Below are 22,200 nucleotides of genomic sequence, written 5' to 3'. Positions count from 1 at the left end.
ATTTTTTTTAGCTTTTTATAATCGTTGTTATCATTATTATAATCTGATCTATGCAAAAATCACTTAACAAAAAGGCGACAAAACCAAAAGAATATCAGGGTTTTTAAATTCTTGCCCCTGGGACCTTTAATGGCAATTTTGGAGTGGGTAAAATAAAAGTTTGTACCCGAAAGAGTTGGATGGTTTAATAACCTGAGCACACTTTGAGAGTGAAGTTGTATCCAGCGGCCATGAATTCATCAATCTAGATAACGAACTTATTGGACATCGTAGCCTGGCAACTAGAATATTTTCAAACTTATTTCGAATTACAAAAAAAAAATCCTAGGTTCAATGAACCCTTACCCAAAATATCTAACTCTTAGGAATGTACCATTGACCAAGGAACCAGGGATTATTCAATAACGTTGCTATTACTGGTAACTCGAATGTGTATATGGGAATAGAAAAAAAAAAGTTTGATGTGTTAATAAAGTGGCCATAATAGCCCAACCAAAGGGCCAAGAATTACTTAGTTACTAAAAGAACCTTCAATAAACCAATTTCGCTTCATGAACATCAAACCTGCGCATTTAGTGTTTTTAATACATTCAACAGAGATACATATTCAAAGCTCCGCGTCGCTTCGGTTGACAATGGTTTTCTCGGGGTGTCAATTTCAAATGTTACCTTCCCAAAACATGCACAGTTCATATAAAATCATATTTTATTTTACATACATATCGTTTTGCGAGGAAACCAACGCAAAACGTTAAATTGAAAAAAAATGAATTAATCACTGGACTTTAAAAGTTCCCTGCAGGTACGAATTTTAAATCATTACTACATACAGGGATTTTAGCATCTTCTGAAGACAAAATGACAAGAATGCTTATAAAGAAGATGTGATTATGTTAAATAATGTAGAATTTATGTCAAAGCAGATAAAACTATCAAATAACAGTAACGACAGTTTAAAAATCGTAAGTTTAACAAGCTAAGTTAATTTTGAAACAAACAAAATGAATAGGCTATAGTAGGGGATCTGAATAGAGAAGATAAAAATATGACCATTGTATTGACGTCAATAAATTGCACTTACAATGTTTTTGCAGTACAATTTCAATTTGTTCATGAAAGTCAAGTTGTATTTCGACAATAGTGAAGAATATTTTGGAAAACAATTCACTAGCAATTGAAACATAATTCTTCTGAAAGCACATATCAATTCAAAATTGTAATAAGGCCCGCCTCTTCAGGAGCTCACCTTAAGCATAAATCAGTTAATCCCTGAACTCCAGTTGGTTTTAATTTGGATTTGGATCTAATGATAAGATCACCTATATTTTTGTGTTTACTGTATGCAACCAAATGAGGCGTTGTGAATATTTTTATGCGTACTTCGTCATATGTTGTATATTATCCCAATTTCCTTAACTCTTTTATACATAGGTAAACTTTGGTCACCAAATCCCTACAGAAAAGAATTGTTTTTTTTTTATTGTTTTTCTTCTTTTGTTTATTGGGGAGATCCATTCTATTTGCAGAAAGAGTTTCTTGCATAAAAGGTTCACTTTCTGATTGTTTGTAACCTCGTTTTTCGAGATGAGTTTTGAAATCTTTAAAAACATTTTGTAATTCAGCTTGATCACTAGTATTTCAGAGATGTAGAGTACATTCTCCTTTAATAAGGCCTTTGAATTAAGGAATGTTCATTAATTATTACCTATTTCGGGATAAAGTTAAATGTCGTCAATTTACAAATTCCTCTCCTAGGGCCCACCCAAGCGACCGAACGTCTGGTCTTGTAGCATTTAATTTTACAATTTCGGTGAAGGGATTTATTAACATCATAATTGCACATTTTGTTTATATCCAATACCTGTGGAAGAAGAAATCCATATTTAAAGATTTAATACAGTTTCGCTGTAAGACCGTAAAATGCAACAATGGGGGAAAAGGATTTTAAAGACATCATAAGCTAGATTTAATTTGTTCTCAAATCTGTATAGAACAAGAATTGGACAAACGGAGATTAACTAAGATAAAACAACCCCACCTTATGACCAAATTGGCCACATCTTAGAAATGAACCCTTGACCAGGGGGCCAATAATTTCACCGAAACTTAATCGGAATAATACATGTAACCATGCTAATATTGTTTTCTAATCTATACACGTATACATTTTTAATAGTAAAAAAAAAGAAAGTTTTCTACATTAATTTAGTGGCGATAATGGCCCAAATATAGTGCCTCAACCTCTGACCCATGTACCATATCTTCGCAATTTTCGTAAAGGGCTTCATTAATATCATAGCAATGTAAAAGTTTACCACATGTGTAGACATGGAGACAGTTTTTCATTTTTTTAAAGTAGTTTTTACATATTAAAAAGTACTATAATTCCATTTAAATTAAAAAATATCAATCAAAATTGGTAGAGTGAATTGCAATTAAAAAAAAATGTATGTTTTATGCATAAATCATTTAACAATTTGTCATTTTCTTTTAAAAAAGATATCAAAGATCACATTTTAATAAATTTCAAATACTTAGGGAGATTGTTAATGCAATGAAATGGTTGTTTGGATTTCAAGTTGTTGTTTTGTATAAATAGTGGGTTTTACTTTTGAATGTATTATTCTTAGTATGATATAGAATTAAAGGAAATCAATCTCAACTAAAAATCAAATTCTTCTTGAGACTGTAAACATAGAAATGACTGATTTTTTTTTTATAAACAGCGTTTTTGTTTGTTTGTTGTTCTTTTTTGTTTTATTTTTGTAATTTTTTTTTTGTTTTTGGTTTTGTTTTTGGTTTTTGCAGAAACTTTTAATTTTATAATTTGTCATTTTGTGTATATTAAAGATATATTAAAAGGAAGTCAATCTTAGAAAACTCCAGCTAGTGCAGAGGAACCCAATGAAAGGATTGTTAGAATTTTCATTTGATAAATGCTTTTGATAAACAATTTAATATTCAATGCCCTACTTAGAGTATAAAAATATAAAGAAAATCATTCTTTATCAATGTCAAAATCTACCAGTGATTGCAATGAAACGATTATCTGAGCTTTAAATTAAATAGCAATGTTACCTGTATGTTTGAAGATGAAAACGCAGACATTCATTTTCAGTGCTTATGTTCTTCATTTTGTTTTCAAGATTATGTGATTTCTAATATAAAACAAGAGGCCTCTAGGCGCTTAGGGTCACATCAGTATCATCAGAAGATGATGGACTTGTCAGATAGTCTAAAAGGATTTTTTAAAAGCTTTTTATAATCGTTATTATCATTATTATGATCTGATGTATGCACACATCAATAAATAAAAAGGGCGACAAGATCCGAAAGAATATCAGGGTTTTTATATTCTTGCCCCTATGGCCTTGAATGGCAATTTTGGAGTGGGTAAAATAAAAGTTTGTACCCGAAAGAGTTGGATGGTTTAATAACCTGAGCACACTTTTGAGAGTGAAGTTGTATCCAGCGGCCATGAATTCATCAATCTAGATAATGGACTTATTGGGCATCCTAGCCTGACAATTAGCATATTTTCAAACTTATTTAGAATTACAAAAATTAAATGAACCCCATCCAAAATATCAACCTTTTTGGAATGTACCATTGACCAAGGAACCAGGAATTACTCAATAAAATTGCTATTACTGTTATCTCGAACGTGTATATGGGAATATAAAAAAGAAAAAGTTTAATAAAGTGGCCATAATAGCCCAACCAAAGGGCCAAGAATAACTTAGTTACTAAAAGAACCTTCAATAAACCAGTTTCGCTTCATGAACATCAAACCTGCGGATTTAGTGTTTTTAATACATTCAACATAGAAAGATATTCAAAGCTCCGCGTCGTGTCGGTTGACAATGGTTTTCTTCGGGTGTCAATTTCAACTGTTACCTTCCCAAAACAGCACAATTCAAATAATATCATATTTTGGTTTACATGCATAGTATTTTGAGAGGAAATCAACGCAAAACGTTAAATTGAAAATATAATAATATATTAATCACTGGACATTAAAAGTTCCCTGTAGGTACGAATTTTAAATCATTACTACATATAGGGATATTAGCATCTTCTGAAGACAAAATGACAAGAATGCTTATAAAGAAGATGTGATTATGTTAAATAATCTAGAATTTATGTCAAAGCAGATAAAACTATCAAATAACAGTAACGACAGTTTAAATATTGTAAGTTTAACAAGCTAAGTTATTTTTGAAACAACAAAATGAATATAGAAGGGGATCTGAAAAGAGAAGATAAAAATATGACCATTGTATTGACGTCAATAAATTTCACTTAGAATGTTTTTGCAGTGCAATTTAAATTTGTTCATGAAATTCAAGTTGTATTTCGACAATGGTGAAGAATATTTTGGAAAACAATTCACTAGAACACTGTAACAGAAACATAATTCTTCTTTTTTTCATGTATTTAATGGTCTAAGCTGTAAGAACTAATTTTGTTCTTCCTTTCATATTTGAAGTACAGAAACAAAAGTGTATGTGCTATTGATTACAAATATTGAAATTGTTTGAATATATTAAAATAAATAGGACAATTTGTTTTTGGATTGGTTGCTGTACGGATTGGTTGATCTTGAAAAACTGTTAATCGAAATATTGTATTTTATATGTCTATGCCAAATATTTTGTTTTATTTATGGTTCAAATATTGGGAAACTGCAGAGAAAAAAAACTATGATTTTCTTAGAAACAGTTCTATATCTGCATTTGATGATATTGATAAATTCTAACCGACCTGTGTTTTCATCTACTTGGCATTTTACCAAAGAAGGACATGTTTCTGAGACGCAGGATGCAGACGTGTTAGATATCCAACCCCTTCTCGTCAATTCTCTTGGAGAGTGTGCGATGCATTGTGGAATGAATGCACTTTGTATTGCTTTTGACTTTTGTTTTCTTAATGGTTCCCACACTTGTCGGTTGCGCTCTGGACACACAGTACCTTCAAACACCGCTACACAATGTGGACTTTACGAAATGACAGCTGTAAGTACATTTTTACATTAAGACTTTTACACCTTAATCAATGGCATGATACTTAGAAGGGGTGTATATATATATATATATATATAGAGAGAGAGAGAGAGAGAGAGAGAGAGAGAGATTTTGTAAAAAAAAAAAATTGAGTAATATTCTCTGTTCGTATTTTTTTTAATTTAATAATACATAATAATAAACATATATATTTACAGAAGAAAGATTGTTCGGGTGGAATCTTCATAACATCTCAAAGAATATGCAAGAAAAGTAAGTTAATGCTTTAAATGGGCGATTATTGCAAACCTGTGAAAATTCTTTTCAAAAACCACTACACTAGGAATGCCAATATTTACACCAAAGCTTGTATACATCGTGAATATTTGGAACTGTTAAAATTGTAATCGCTAGACCAATACTGGGGCCCAAAGAAGGGTTTAAAGTTGATTAACTGAAAAATAAAATTAACAAAGAAATATATAGGAAAAATGTTAAAAAATATATTCTCAGGGACTTCAATGATGTAATAATGGAAATAATTTACAAGTACTTCAAGATAGTGGAGATTCTAAATTGTGAAAACAGTGACCGCCGGACAATTACTAGGGCCCCAAAAGATGACCAAAGTTTAAAATAAACATGTACATTTATAATGGGAATCTGTTTAGGAATCTTCTTCTCAATAATTAGAATGCTGCAATTTGTTCATATTCGAATAACGCGCGGTACACAATTTGTCTTCACCTGTTGGTTTGTCATAGAATTGACAACTTCCGAAAATAAGCATTCAATCCCTAAATGAATATATATTTTTTTTATTTTTACAGTGAAATACACAGGACGAAAAACCACCTTTAAGCAAGTCCTTAAAGGTGGCTTAAAGGTGAGTTAAAGGAGCTTAAAGGCTATACGACCTTTAAGCCGCCTTTACGTCACCTTTAAGCAATTGCTTATAGGTCCTTAATGTCCAAATTTCTTTAAGCCACCTTTAAGCCACCTTTAAGCATCTTTAAGTGACATTTACGCTCTCTTTACACTGCCTTTACACTGTCTTTAAGTGGCCTTTAAGTCAATATTGATCAAGCTGAACAATAAACACATATATTAAATGCAAAAGCTCTTTTATAGAGATGGAAGGGGGTCATCCGAGTGATAATATAATTTCCAAGGAAGGGGGGGGGGGGTGTTCCAGGCGGTTTTAATCGTCGCTCCATTAAACACAGATCGCTATCATCAGCACCGCTCCGATGGACACAGATTGCCGTTATAAAATTCTTTATAATTTTTTGGGGGTTTCAAAATTATTGTAGGGATGAGCGCAGTCTCTGTATCTTAATATGTGCATAAAACTAATTAAAGTATGTTTGTTTCCTATTATAAATTAATCGGTGAAAAATCTATCTCTCTCTCTCGGTCTCTCTCTCTCTCTCTCTCTCTCTCTCTCTCTCTCTCTCTCTCTCTCTCTCTCTCTCTCTCTCTCTCTCTCAGTTCATCCGGTTATTAAACAAAATAAAGATAATGAACCAAAAATGCATGATTTAATTTGTTAATCGGTTTAAGATTTGCATTTTTTTTCAATTTTCATTATTTCTAACTCTAGATCTGCTAGATACATGTTAAAGATGAAAAGACTCTCAACTGCCTTCGTTATATCGGGCAGGATATTACTGCTTTGTTTGTCTAGACATAGTTTTGTTCGTTTGTGTATATCTAATTAGAGTCTATTGTTTGTACAACTTAAGAAAACCCCTGGAACTAACACAGAATACCATACAAGATATACACAACAGTTGTGTCGTGTGCCCAGGTGCATGTTTGTGTATATCTAATTAAAGTCTATTGTTTGTCCAACTTAAGAAAACCCCTGGAACTAACACAGAATATACAAGATATAAACAAAGGTGTGTCGTGTGCCCAGGTGCACGTCAGGGTTTCTAAAGGCGTTGAATTTTAGTATGTACGAGTATACGATAAGTCTAGTGAATAAAAGTTAATTTACATTTGTAATTCATTTTCAAAGTATTATTTCCTAGCTCTGGGTTTCAAAGATGTTACGTCTACAAATTAACGATACATGTATGTAAGAGTAAAATCTTGAGGCTAATTAATTAATGTACCGGTGATCATAAATAGGGGTTGATTATTTAAATATATGTATAAAGGTAAATATGTCAAATATACCCGGCCTGGCACAACATACAATTGTATGTACAAGTCATTTGCAATTGCCACATGCAGTAAATACGTCACCGGTAATTGGTAATTTTGTTTGTTATAGAATTGATAGTTTATAAATCATGTACATACAATTACATGTAAATATTTAAACATATTGGAACGGCGCCGCGATCATGAAAACCTGGAAATTGCGGGAAATTGAACAAATACCCTAATAGTATCAATGCATTTAATAAAAGAAATGATTTCATTTTCTTTCTTACATTTTTATAGCTATAAATAAGATGAAGGTATATCTACTCGGTTTAAATTTATTAACTACATGTCAGAAAGCCTACTATAGTGAACCTAACGGTTTCCATTTAGGTATAATATATTTTTGTTCACTGAAGACCAAGTTCCGTATTTCATTCTAAATACATGCATGCATGTAATTTATAAATTAGATATAATTGATTGTTACAAACTGAATGGTTTGTCAAAATTTTTTCAAGTAAACACATTCAATACAGTGATTCAATATCCACTGATATATAGGATATAAAAACGCTCTTACATATGTAAGTTGCCGTGGCGCAGAGGATGTGTTGTGATGCTAGTAAACTAAGGGTCCCGGGTTCAATTCTCGCCGTGGCCAGTTTTTTTTTTGTGTTTTTTTTTCATTTTTCTTTCTAGAACAAAAACCGTTTTAATACCGTTTCTTTCATAAAGTTAATACATTTTGTTGGAAATTAAGCACAACATTGAATTAATTTTTGTTTAATGGCTTAAAGGTGGCTTAAAGGTGGCTTAAAGGTAGCTTAAAGGTGGCTTAAAGGTGGCTTAAAGAAGTTTGGACATTAAGGACCTATAAGTTGTCCTTAAAGGTGGCTTAAAGGTGACTTAAAGATAGTCTTTAAGCTGCCTTTAAGCCATCTTTACGCTTTCTTTAACCCACCTTTAAGCAATACATATAGCTTAAAGGTAGCTTAAAGGTGGCTTAAAGATCGTCTTTAAGCTACCTTTAAACACCTTTAAGCTATCTTTAAGGAGGACTTAAAGATGGTCATACATCCTGTGATAGAAAAAAACCCAACATATTTTGACTGCAAAGGGGTATTAAAGACCTGAAATTTCAGTCCGATTTGATGTATAATATAATGTTGAATACAAACATGTCAAAGATGTTTTGTTAAACTCTTCAATCTTTCATGTAAAAAAAAATGTTTCTGATAATTTATATATTTTTTTTATATTATTTAATCTATGGATAAAATCTAAAGAATAATTGTCACATAAAGCACTAATCAACAATTTTATTATATTTTAAGACAAGTTTCAAATAAACTAAAATGCAAAACAATAATTTTACAAAAATTGCAGTTTATCAATTTTGAGCCGATCTTGATTGAAAAAAATGTGATCCTAATCAGAATATTTTGAATTAAAATTTTACAAGAAATGCTTAAATTTAAAAAAAAATTGAGAAAAATGTTTTCAATATGGTTTTCAAGAAATACAATGCAATCATTGGTTTTTTTTGTTTTGTAAGCATCCTCATATATTCCTATTTAAGGGTAACAGTGTCCTTCGTTCACTTTTCATAATTTTTTGTTGTCATTTTAGAATTTGGTTATCTTTATAATGTTTTGCTGCTGTTATTTAGATAAGTCAGTTGAAGCATCTTAGATCTTATAATATGATCTCTTTTCTTCTTTTATGAATCGTCCAATGTATGGTAAAATGTTGAAATATATGAGAGTTTTACAATATATTTTCACTTCATAATTAACATTTTCGAAATAGAATAATACGAGAACTACTCTTGAAATTCTATATTAAAACGTGAAAAATTAATCCCGACATTCATTTTGACATCATTTTAAAGGGGAGGTCACAATCTTGTTTAATGCCTTTTTAAGAGATACTTGAGGCATTAGAGATATATATTTTATGAGTCATAAAATGAACAAAACCTTGAGATTTATTACCTTCTCTTTCTTAAAGTATATAAATTGACAAATGAGGACCTGATTTTTTATTGTGTTTACTAAAAATTTAAGCCCCGCTACACCCTATCAAACAAACCTGTAGTTGAGAACTATCATTAAACAAACTTATATCGTAAATTTCAAAAACCTTTAGGCATTTTTCATTTACTAGATCTTGACCATAGAGAATATATGTAAATAATGGTTTCAAACAGGTTATTGTTTTCCCTCTGGGTATCTCCATTTTTTAAAAACATAGTCTTTCTAATTTTTAATTGTTATTGTCCAGGATGAAATGTTCATCATCTTTAATTTCATTTTGTTCAAATAAGGCATGGGCTAATTCCCACTAATAAAAAAATCAGTAATTTGAATGTACTTCTCATAACAAAATTTTAAATTATTTTGACTAGAATGAACAATTATATCACCGCGTATCTTATTTCTTTAAAAACAGTTTATTATCAGATAACTTGCACATCGCAATTTGCCTTGGTTGGTGTTGGAACCGGCTGACGTAAACAAGATTATCACTAAAAAAAAATACAATTGATGATACGTCGAAAAAAGCCAGGTAGAAAATGCATTTTAACAAATGAACATACATAAGTAGTTTATTTATTATTTGATCGATTTAATAATTATAACTCCATGTTTACAGTCATTTCATGCATATCTTTTACACATTTATGCTATGCTATGGTATGCGATTTTAATGATATGCTATGAAATTTTTATGCAACGCTATGAGAAATTGAAATGATGGGCTTAATGATATGGTATGTTATGCTATGCTATGCTATGGTATGTTATGATATTTGAACAAAAAACGCCTCCATACACAGAAGAGTTCCACACATTTTGAAGTAAAATAATAAGAAGCCAAAGCTTACCACAAAAATATTATGTAAACATTAATTTTTTCAAATAAAAACATTTAAAACCGAGTTAAAAGAAAGTTGTATGCTATGCTATGGTATGATATGACGAATGCGATTCTAGGAGATTGTATGCTATGGTATGAGATTCCATTGCTATGCTATGAGATTTTAATGCTATGCTATGCTATGGTGTATGTTGTAAAAGATATGCTTGAAACGACTGTATGTTTGTATTGATGCACCGTGAGATACATGTACATGTACCATTAGCATGTTTAAATGTATTGATTTAAGAAAATAGTAACGATTACCTCTATAAAAAACGAAGAAAGAAGAAAGAATATTTTCACAAGTAAAATTAACGAAGCAATCACTACCAAGTCCAAATATAAATTTATTATTTAAGATTGACTATATAAATGTTTGTTAGGTTTCATTGGATTTTCATCCACCGTGTAAATGTTTCGAAATTGTTTTCGATGTTTCGAAATGTTCAATAATGAATCCAAATTTAAGGATTATTTTTTTCTCCGAATTTCTGGCGATCTAGTTTAACCATATGTTACATTTCCAACTTAAATGTGTATTTTTTTTAAAACTTGTACTCCTTTATTTATGAAGAATCGATTTTGTTTACGACAGGTGTGTGGATAACTGAACACTACGTATTAAGAAAGAAATATTCTGTGGTGAAAACAATCATTGTAACTGGAGGAGGCAACTGTAGCTAAGTTTATTTCCATAGAGATTGACTCCCCAATTAAAATAATTTTTCTCTCAATGTGTATTTAAACATACACACTCGAACCATTAAAGGGCGCTTGGGCGGTAGGATATTTAAGGGAAGTTGGGTTTAAGTTGTTATGGTATTTAATCATCAATAGCGAGACATAATGTTGAACCAGTGTAATGATAAGGTAACTCACTGTTGGTGTTCATTCAAAGCTTCTTTTGCGTGTTTCTATGGTTGAGTCGTTCTGAATTTAAAGTTACGCTTAAGTTTTGTAAACACTTCACTGACCTAATCTTAAACAATATATTTATTATCAGTTATAATTCAATCGCGACAACTCTATCAAGTCCTTAAGCAAAGCAATGTTCCACTTTTCATCCTTGTCAAAAGTCCCCCCCCCCATCCAAAATCTCAAACAACCTTATATATTACACTATCACATTTTTTTAAAACCTAAAACCAAGAGTTATTTTGTGATGTTTTTATCTGTATCAACAGTTAATATCTTTTTGGAGAAAAAACTCTGATTTAAACCAAATCAGACAACTTCTTTTTGTCTGCATAAACATTGATAACATACCACAATTACTGCTGCTTATGGCAAATTTAAGCACAGTAGTCAACTAAAATTGTCCCTGTAAATCATCGGTTGTCTTTAGTCTCACCTTTTTCTAAATACCCGTTCATTAAAAGTTGGAAATATACATTCTTAACATTTTAATTACAATTCCTTGCAGGAAAAGGCATCATCATAAATTTGATTACTTGAAAAACCTCAAAAAAATAGTTCGCCTCTGACAAATATTTTTGACCCTACTTTTTATTTTGTCTTGAGCTTCTATACATCTATCGTAATTATTGTTTTCCCAAAAATATAATAAAAAAAGACCGTTGTCTTAAACATATGTAGTTCTGCTGCACATATTTTAACATAATATGGGCTGAATTTTCAAACAATTCGCAATTTACTTCGTAGAAATTTCACTCTATAACGCCATTAAATTTTAAAACACGTGACTTAGAAAATTGTTGCCACTTTGTTTTAAGTAACTATTAGCAAATATTTACAAAGTCATAACTTGACAGATTGCTTACGCATTGAAAAAAAAACACATTTTTTTTTATTATATTCGACAGCAATATTGTATTTTTATTTCATACATGTATTATGATCACTTAAAATCTGCATTTTGTTTTTGTACTACCAATTACAGTTTTGTCGGACCTTGCATTACGTAAACCTACCAAACAGTCGTCAACCTTTGCAATTTATACAGCTGAGTATGCTGTAGATGGTAACTATGGCACAGACCTTATAGACGACCAGTGTACACACACAGATACAAACGACATAAACCCCTGGTGGATGGTAGATCTGCAAACTGTAAATTTCATTACATCTGTCAGAATAGTCAACAGAGGACCGGATAGCTGGGGAGAAGGTAAAGCTAAAGTAAATTAAATATTAATATAAAGTGCACTGTTATAGTCCCTAATTTTATCTTATTAGATAACATGTACCCCCCCCCCCCCCAAATAAAAAATAAAAAAAAAAAGAAAAAGCAAACAACCCCCTCCCCCCCCCCCCCCCCGAAAAAACAAACAACAAAAAACAACAAAAAAACAAAACAAAAAACAAAACAAAACCCCCAAAAACTCTCAATCTGTTTTTAAATTGTCTTTGCAAATAGAGGATGCACAAACAAGTAATGTTTGATCGGATACATTTTTCCAAGTTCAATAAAAGTTTAACTATCATGATATGAATTAATTTCAGAAAATTACGATGATTGTTCCATGTATAATGTGATTTGTAGTACTGTGCAATCAAATAACACAGCACTTTTTGTAAATAAAAAACCTATTGAATACCTATGTTAAATACCATTCAAAATGTGTAAACAAGAGACCAGCACCTCATAGTTTGAAACTAATAGACATTTAAAAGGGTCAATAGAGCCTACCGTTGACCACTGTTGTAAACAACGGGTTGAGAGTATTGGACTATCGTACAGTACACATTACAATTTGAGTTATTTTTCACTTACATCATTTTATACAATTCGTTTGTTTTATTTGTTAGATTCGTCAGACCGACTGCGGGATGTTACTGTCACTGTAGGGCTGACAGAATCAACTGTCAACATTGTCTGTGGTTTCTTTGCTGGCCCCGGTACTGCGTCACAGATGGTCATCATCGACTGTCCGACAACACCAGAGGGGAGATTCGTAAAAATCTCCAAAACAACCGAGTATCTCTCTCTTTGTGAAGTTGACGTCTTTGGAGTCGCCGTGTAATCATTGCAATTGCCAACGTCTTAGCTGAAACGTTACGTAAATCGCCATAATTTTGCAGAACTGGATGGACATACTGTCTATTCATTTTAATGTGACTTTGTCGAAAGGCTTCAAGGTTTTTCCTCTTACAGTGGTGACGTCACTTAATTATACATGCACTTGTACTTGTTCGTTCGTAATATATTGCATGCATTCGATATTAAGCAATGTAAATTCGTTTAACGTCATACTAATGTGAAAATTTAAGAAAATTTTTTTGAAGGGTTTTTTATTTATTATTGATTTATTTAATTCGTACCTGTAATATGTCAACAATAACAGAAGATAGTGAACATGGTACTTGAAAATGTTTGTTTGATTTTAAATCATATATTTCTTTTTCGGTTAATTGACTACATACATGTCTGCATATATGTCTATTAAAATACATTTAATTTGAAAATTGCATTTATCATATATTGAAGTAACTGCATTCTCTTAGAGATATGAGTACAGAAATATTATCTTCACAACACAATATACAATAAATATTATTATAATAAGTCTTTTAAAATATCAAAAGAGGAGTTGCATGCAATCTTAACGCCATTAAGTCAAATATAGAAATATACCTTCTTTACTAAAGACTGAAAAATCAACCAAGCAATGTTCAGGATTAACTATCAAAATGAGTTTGGCTATTTGCCATTATATTATTGTGCCATATATTAACGCAGATGTTATTTCTCCATCGAGGGTTTCTCACATTGATGAAGTTCCTTTTTTGAAGGCTGAATTTCTTCCTTTGACAACAAACCTTCAATTTTTCTCTGACATCAAAAAGTGCACCTACTCCGCCAAATAACATGTTAATAGCGTTCGATGCTAATTGCATTTCATGACGATGGTAAACATTAGTTGACAACTTCGATATCGAGATAGGGTCTTGTAGTTAACTCTATCGAATCATCGCACTACTGATGTTTGAAATGATAGTGCGATGATGCAACAATGCGATAGCAATATATCGGTTGTGTTATTCTGTAAAAGTTGGTATTTCTGCTGGTGGTAATGTACGCGTTTTCTACCGTCAAACATTACGCGCGGGTGTTGAATACACAGTCGCGTGTTCAACCGCGTATTATTTACCTGTCACCGTTTCAGTCATTTTGAACGAGCTCTTCTCCTTTAAATAGTCTGTACGTATCCTGGTAGTGTATAGGTGCTCTATCATGCGTGGTTCTTTATCGCGCCATCGTCCTCGGATCATCGCTCTGCCAACTTTGTAATCAATTTGACAATCCAAGCTTCCATTGTCTATCGTGGCGTTTAATAACAGATATATGCTAAAATAATTCTTTAAAAGATATCATAATTTGAACTATATTTTTAAAAAGATCCAAAACACGTACAACCAGGAGAAAGGGCGGAGAAAGACTGTTTTGTAACAGGTTTTACTTAGGTTTAATAACGTTCTTAGAAGGTTTTTAGAGCGTATGCATTTACATATTTCGGACAGAGTGACGTATATACTTACGTGTTTTTGAATAGATACATATGACCCCTGCAATAATATCAAAAGAAAATTAAATATAATGTTACTTATGTGCAGATTATTCCCATAACAATGCGCTCCTCCAGCTATAATTTTGGTCTTGATATTATTTAAATGTATTTAAATGTATCTATATTCTTAATTCTTCATAGACATAAGATCCGTTGTAAAACTTGTGCATTTCTTTTTTACCGTAAAATTTTGATCCACTTTTTTGTATCAGATTTCCATCTAACTTTTGAATTAGAGAATAATATTAAAATATATTATAATATCATATATATAAAACATTTCTATGCGGGACATTCTCAAATGTACAATTACAATGAATATGGACTAGTTTATTTAGTTAAAGAAATAGGTATTACAGGCCAGGCGCGGATGTAGAAGCGTTTAAAATGGGGTTAGGAAAAAGGAGGTACTATCATTATACTGTCAGGCAGGAGAAATTTACCGCAAAAAGGTGGATGTGGGTGTAAAGAACATGTTCTTAAGGATTAATTTTAAAGGGTGGGGGGGGGGGGGGGGGCTGGATAATATTTGTGAAATAAAATTCATTAGCTCGAAACCTGGTGGGTATTTCATCGTAAACCATTTCAAAACATGCACACTAATTACCCTATAAAACGGTGATACTATATCGTCCTATTACATGTAACATTCAAATGGTGGCTGAATCATTCTAAAACCTTTTTGTCTATTTTTCAATACTGGATCGTTTTTTATTTACATATTTATATACACGTCATGCTAGACTGCACATTCAGGAATTCAAATTTCATTATAAGCTTTTTTTAAAAACATTAAACCATATTGCTACACGTTAAGGTGTATATTTTGCAATGTTCGGAAATTTAGTAAAAAAAAAAAATCATCGTTTAATAGAACCGTAAATTTGTGGCTAATAACGCTCTCAATGCAACATAATATTGCACTTCAATTAACATTCGATTTCGTGGAATAACTTAAATAATTTACTCCATGAAAATTGACATCAGACATTTTAAATCTACAAGTACTTTTGAACCATTCCTTTACTAGTATAGTATGAGGCATTTTAGTTGTGGCCTATGTTATATTAGGTCAAGATCTAGTAACTTATTCCAGAGTGTCTTTTTCATGATAGAACTATTACAACATCATCATTGATTTGATGAAAATTGTTTCTGTATTTTTCGGCTTTAACGGAATTATGTAGACAATGAAACAGTTTGCTGACGTTCTAAATCATATAATGTAAAAAGTAATCCAGATAGCTGTCTTCAATTTGACATCATTTTGAAGAGGAGGTCAAAAGGTTTTTTGATGCCGTTTTAGAAACTGTAGGCATTGTAAATATATTTCATTAGTAAAAAAAAAATGGGACATAACTCCGAATCTGCTAATGATATCCTTCATATTTCGTAGAAAATGACAGTTCAAAACATGATTTTTTATTGTATTTAACAAAGATATAAACCCCGCCCACCTTATCAAACAAAGCTGTTATTATAGAATATCATTGAAAGAATTTATATCTTCAATTACATATGCCTGTAGGCACCTTTTGTTAACATGTACACAATTTTGACCTGAAACATGCATAATTTTGTCACGGTTTTCAATGTGCTTTATGGTGAACGAGATACTACTTGAATTTAAAGAAAAAATGAATATATATATAACCTCTTGTTTCCGTTCTAACATAATATTCTCTCTCTCTCCTTCTCTCTCTCTCTCTCTCTCTGCATTTTAATGGTAGTGCAACTCCCATTAACTTCACAAGATCTGTCAAAAAAAACACTTTAAATATATTAGATCACCATTCTTAGGGAAAATGTCTTACTTTGATCAAGGTGTTTCTTTCGTCCATTGGTCATGTGGTTGTCTTCCATTTCTTCTATTTTTTATAATAAACTATAGTTTAGCACTTCTAAATATTAATATTGTCTGGCAAGAAGTATATGGTTGATTTGTAGTAACTAATCAGCATTAGTCGTACGAGTTTAACAAACCAAGAGTTAGGCCGGTTTCTAAAGTTTAATTTGTTTTCTACCCAATGCCTAACGTCGTCTCTTTTTCCAATTACACATGAGCAAATAGTCTAATGGTGATACAGTGATAGAGAACCAACGATAAAATGATAGAGCTTCGCGCAGCCATTGTCTCATTGCTATCGCATGATCGTGTTACTGCTACCGTACCATCGCTTTATCGTATCGTCGCATTAATTAACAATTGCTTCATCGGCATCGGATTATCACATCATTGCACTCTATCGATGAAAAGCTGGATGGTGTGAAGCGAATATTGACTTTATGCCCCGATTTAGATTCTAAATATTGCATTATCCTGATTTCATAAAAATCTATGTAATCAAGATAAAGTTATGCTCTTCACTAATTAACTAGTGGGTATTGTTTTTTTATACAAAAAACACATGTCTCCCCTTCTCCCCAAGGATTGTAATATGGGGCAAATTTAAAAAGTGAAAAAGAATGAAGTCAGCTATATGTTAGATATCATCCATATATGATACAGTTTAGAAAATGAATTAACTTGAGACACAAGATTGGTTAAGGTAAAAAATTATGGAGGCGTGCACTCCTTCTCAATACCATCTACCTATGTTCAAAGTTTGAAGCCTTAATGTCAAAAGGTATCCAAGTTACCACCCAGACAAAATTTAGTTATTTTTTTTTCTTAATTTGACCTTGAGTAAAACAAGGTCAAGGTCAAATATTAATCAATAGTACACCTCAGTGAATTATAATTGTTCTTTGTGTAAAGTTTGAAGTCCTTCTGTCAAAGAATATTTAGGAGGTGAACAATGAAGTTTTTTCTAATTTGACCTTGAAATAATTTTTTTAAGGTCAAGGTCAAAAATTTTGTTAAGGTTGAACTGGACTAACTACCATCTGTGTATGATACAAGTTAAAAGATTGTATGATTAAGGAGTCTTGTGTTATGGTCCGGACTATATTTTTTATAAAACGCTAGACCTTGAAGAATAGGTCAAGGTCAAACATTTTGATGGCGTGCACTTCTTCTCAATACCATCTACCTACGTTCCAAGTTTGAAGTCTTAATGTCAAAAGGTATCTAAGTTACCACCCAGACAAAATTTAATTATTTTTTCTCAAGTTGACCTTGAGTAAAACAAGGTCAAGGTCAAATATTTATCAATAGTACACCTCAGTGTATTATAATTGTTCTTTGTGTAAAGTTTGAAGTCCTTCTGTCAAAGAATATTTAGGAGGTGAACAATGAAGTTTTTTCTAATTTGACCTTGAAATAAAATTTTAGGTCAAGGTCAAAAATTTTGGTAAGGTTGAACTGGACTATATACCATCTATGTATGATACAAATTAAAAGATTGTATGATTAAGGAGTCTTGTGTTATTGTCCGGACTATATTTTTTATAAAACGCTTGACCTTGAAAAAGAAAATAGGTCAAGGTCAAAAATTTTGATGGCGTGCACTTCTTCTCAATACCATCTACCTATGTTCCAAGTTTGAAGTCTTAATGTCAAAAGGTATCTAAGTTACCACCCCGACAAATTTTAGTTATTTTTTCTCAAGTTGACCTTGAGTAAAACAAGGTCAAGGTCAAATATTTATCAATAGTACACGTCAGTGTATTATAATTGTTCTTTGTGTAAAGTTTGAAGTCCTTCTGTCAAAGAATATTTAGGAAGTGAACAATGAAGTTTTTTCTAATTTGACCTTGAAATAAAATTTTAAGGTCAAGGTCAACATTTTTGGTAAGGTTTAACTGGACTATATACCATCTATCTATGATACAAGTTAAAAGTTTGTAATTTTAAGGAATCTTGTGTTATAGTCCAAACTCTATTTTTTATAAAACGCTTGACCTTGAAAAAGAAAATAGGTCAAGGTCAAACATTTTGGTGGCGTGCACTCCTTCTCAATACCATCTACCTATGTTCCAAGTTTGAAGTCTTAATGTCAAAAGGTATTTAAGTTACGGCTTGGACAAATTTGGATGAAGAAGAATAAGAAGAAGAAGAAGAAGAAGAAGAAAAAGAAAGTCGACAAAAACAATATGTCTCCCCTTTGAAAGGGGAGACATAATAATGAACATCGCACTATCGCAGTTAAGACAATTCGATGATGATGAAGCGATGTTGCGATCACGATGAAACAATGGACAACAAACATTCAATTGTTTTCGTGAGTCGATCATTGTCACATTGTAAATTATTTAATTGTGAAATATTTCGTTGTGTTATATATTTATATTATTTTTTATTTTCTTTAACCAAACTTATTCTGATTTTTTCTTAAATCCTTTTTTTTCGTTTTGTTTGAACTATTGCTTTTGTTTAGTTTCAGTTTTCATTTTCGTTCCTCTGTGCATAGGTACTAACGTGAACAAACCACTATATAATGATTCAAACACTTTATTTTTGCTAGTTATACAAACATTAAAAATACGTTACACCATTATACTTGAAAAAATTGTCAGCGCGTTGGAAACAGAGTTTTTAATATATGTAACTTATTTATTTTGGAGTTCCACCTCTCGTATCTCAACATATGGTGCGTAAAGTCGTACGTCGTTGAAATGACTAAAAATGTTCTCAAATGTACTTCTTGTTTCTTTTTTTAATGAGGCAGATTCAAGACACGTTTTGAAATCAAATGCATTTTTGAATTCTACAAAAATCACTGTATATTCTTTCCAATCTACTCGCCATTTTTGTACGCAGTATTTCTTTTTCATACGATCGAACAAATTAAGAAATTGTCGAACTATGATTTTAGACGATTTTTCAGCATCACTGCTGTGAAAAGAAATATACTTTTTTAGGGCACTATTTGTTTCAGATAATATAGTTGCAAAGTTTTTATATTTTTCTGATTTTTCTATTCCATCCATAATTCTCTGACAAATAGTTGTGGCATGTAATAAAGAGAGTGTATGGAAGTCACTTAATATGCTAGAAAAGTAAGCATAATCTAGTTTGCATATGAAATCGCTTAGGATACCAGCAAGTAGCTCTTCTAGGGTTGGGCATCCGTTCTTTACTTTGATCCGTATTTCGACCATATAAACATTTGAGTCTGCAAAATATAAAAAAAAATAGTTACAAAATTGAATTATTTTTGTGAAAAAATTAAGATATATGTAACCAAAAAAAAAAGTATAAGAATTGGTCTCTTTTACTCATTAATAATTTGTTAAATCCTAAAACATAATGCCTAGTAAATAGCTTTATGTACATGATTAAGTTACATATCTCAACGGTCGAAAAAATGCAGAAGTCTTGCTTTATATACTATTAAACTTTATTTCAAAACTCAAAATCTTCGAAGACTACAGAACACGAGGTGCCTCAAAGGTTTTGGAAAACTGTTTGTTTGTTTCAAAGCTTAGGTTGTTAATCATTGCCTGTTAAAAAAATGAAAAAAAAATCCATATTTAGGAAATTGCGCTCCGCAATTGATATTCATAAATACTTGTTGCTTTAATATAGTCTTATTTGTTTTTATAAAATGTAATGACCCATAAAAGTTCAGTGAAATCTTCAGTTGAGTTAAATCAATATTGAATTGTTATGAAACCACCCCAACCCCTGCCCCCTCCGAAAAAAAAAATATATAGGTATAACGCAACCCATTACAATTTGATTGAAAATATATTGAAACACGTGCACATCAAATAACCGACAACTGCTTAAACGCTTATGTTCCTTGCTTTGACAGTCAAATCTAAATTAAAAGATGTGTATTCATGTACATTTATGTATAATAAGGATATTAAACGTACAACTTATTGAAGAGTAAATAATTGCCCAATGAAGTAGATGCAAATGATAATCAAGGTTGATACTATATTAATTTTACTACATGTTTAATAAAGAAGACGCATACGAATGAAAACTATAACCAGTTATACTTGTACATTTTTATACACTATCATTACCACATATAATTTCCAATTTTTTTTTATAAATGCAATTTATTTTGATCCCTTAAAACAACATCGTTGTTATGATCTAAATACTGAATGGTGTAAGTCGCTTTATAAATATACATAATCATTATGTATACCTGTTGGTCCTATGGTGGAAGGATCAATGATTTCAATCACATTCGATACCCTTTCGATTTCAGATAAAGCTTCCTTGTCTTCTGAAAATATTTTCTTCAAAACGTCATATTTACCAACGCTAAGTAATCCGACTTTTTCCAAATAGTAAACATTATCCAAGACACTGCCGTTTTGTTGGGTAGGCAGGTCGCAATAATTTCTGAACTGCAATTTCCAGCTGACATAGGTATCTGAATTCTCATTATGGCCGACATATCCGTTAATTAGTTTAGCAAGCAAATTGTTGTGGATTTCTTTGATATTGGGGTTAAATTGTAAACTGAAAAAATTAACATATTTGTTATGAAATAAAATGAAAGCAAAATTATGATTGCATTTATCGAAAGCTGGAAAAACAATGGGAAAAAAATCGGGCATGATTAGTGATAACAATAGATTAGATTTCTTTAATTTATTCTACTTCCCACATTATAAATTGGAGAACTAAAATAGTTTTTTAAAAAGGACCTTGTTTCCATTTGTTGCTCTCTCTGCATTCACTTTCAATATTTGTAGACGTTAGACCTAAAATGATAATAAAATAAGCGAAATTCTTGTTTAACAGAAGAATAATCAAATGTCTGTGATAGAAAAAAATGATGCATATTTGCAACATGGCTCATCTGAAATGCAATATTAATATTGGACCCAAAGAGTTGTAATGTAATTGCCATTGCCCAAACTGTAGCTGGAACAGTACACGAACATGTTAATTAAGACATCAGGTATCATTTTTGGATGTATATCGGGATATTTCTTATATGTACATCTGTTGCAAATTATGACAATAACAATGCTCCATATTTTCTCTACCGTGATGACCTAGAAAGCCGCTTCGATTAAGATGACGTAATAAAAAATAGTACAACAATGTTGCAAGCAATGATTATCATGATAAATAAATGTGACACTACTTTTGAAAAGACCACACTTTTTAATTATAATAAAGGGAAACAGGGAAGAAAATTCACTTGCAATGTGTAATTGAAAAAAAAAAACGATTGATGCCTGGCAGGATAGTACCACTTCTGTTGAAGTCGCAGAGCGGTTAGAAATTTGAAAACAAAGCGATTGAAAGTTGAGTTGTAGTGTACTTAGGCATTTTCAGGGGAAACTCCATCGCAGAATGGGATTCAAGATCACAATGATTTTCCTCCGACATTATAGAGGAAAGCAATTTTAAGTTTTAGAATATTTTTACGGAAAAAAAACGGACAGAGAAGCACAGGGATTTAAATTTGACCGTGATCCGTGAATGGACTTATAAACACGAAAGGCCTGTGATATTGCATTTGCGATTTTGATCGAGGCTTGAAATAAAGTCAGGAATGAATAGTAACTGAATAAACTCCTTTGACAAATCTCGATTATAATTTCCAAGAACGCCTAATTGCGATGTTGATCCATAAACATTATTCTGTTAACAGGCCAATCTTACTTGAATCATTTATCTTCGCAATTAATGTCGTATTTTGTACGGAAATGAATAAATAAAACTCCGT

General features: G+C 31.5%; 1 long non-coding RNA gene across 1 annotated transcript; it reads left to right on the top strand.

The window, feature by feature from the left end:
• Positions 1–4,803: 4,803 nt before the first annotated feature.
• Positions 4,804–12,198, top strand: LOC117688518 (uncharacterized). Its single transcript, XR_010711917.1, has 3 exons — positions 4,804–5,015; positions 5,222–5,276; positions 11,983–12,198. It is a non-coding gene; the product is annotated as an uncharacterized lncRNA (long non-coding RNA).
• The last annotated feature ends 10,002 nt before the right edge of the window (positions 12,199–22,200 follow it).

Source organism: Magallana gigas, chromosome 1 (assembly GCF_963853765.1).
Source record: "Magallana gigas chromosome 1, xbMagGiga1.1, whole genome shotgun sequence".
Lineage (NCBI taxonomy): Eukaryota > Metazoa > Mollusca > Bivalvia > Ostreida > Ostreidae > Magallana > Magallana gigas.
This window is presented reverse-complemented; position numbering and strand designations above follow the sequence as displayed.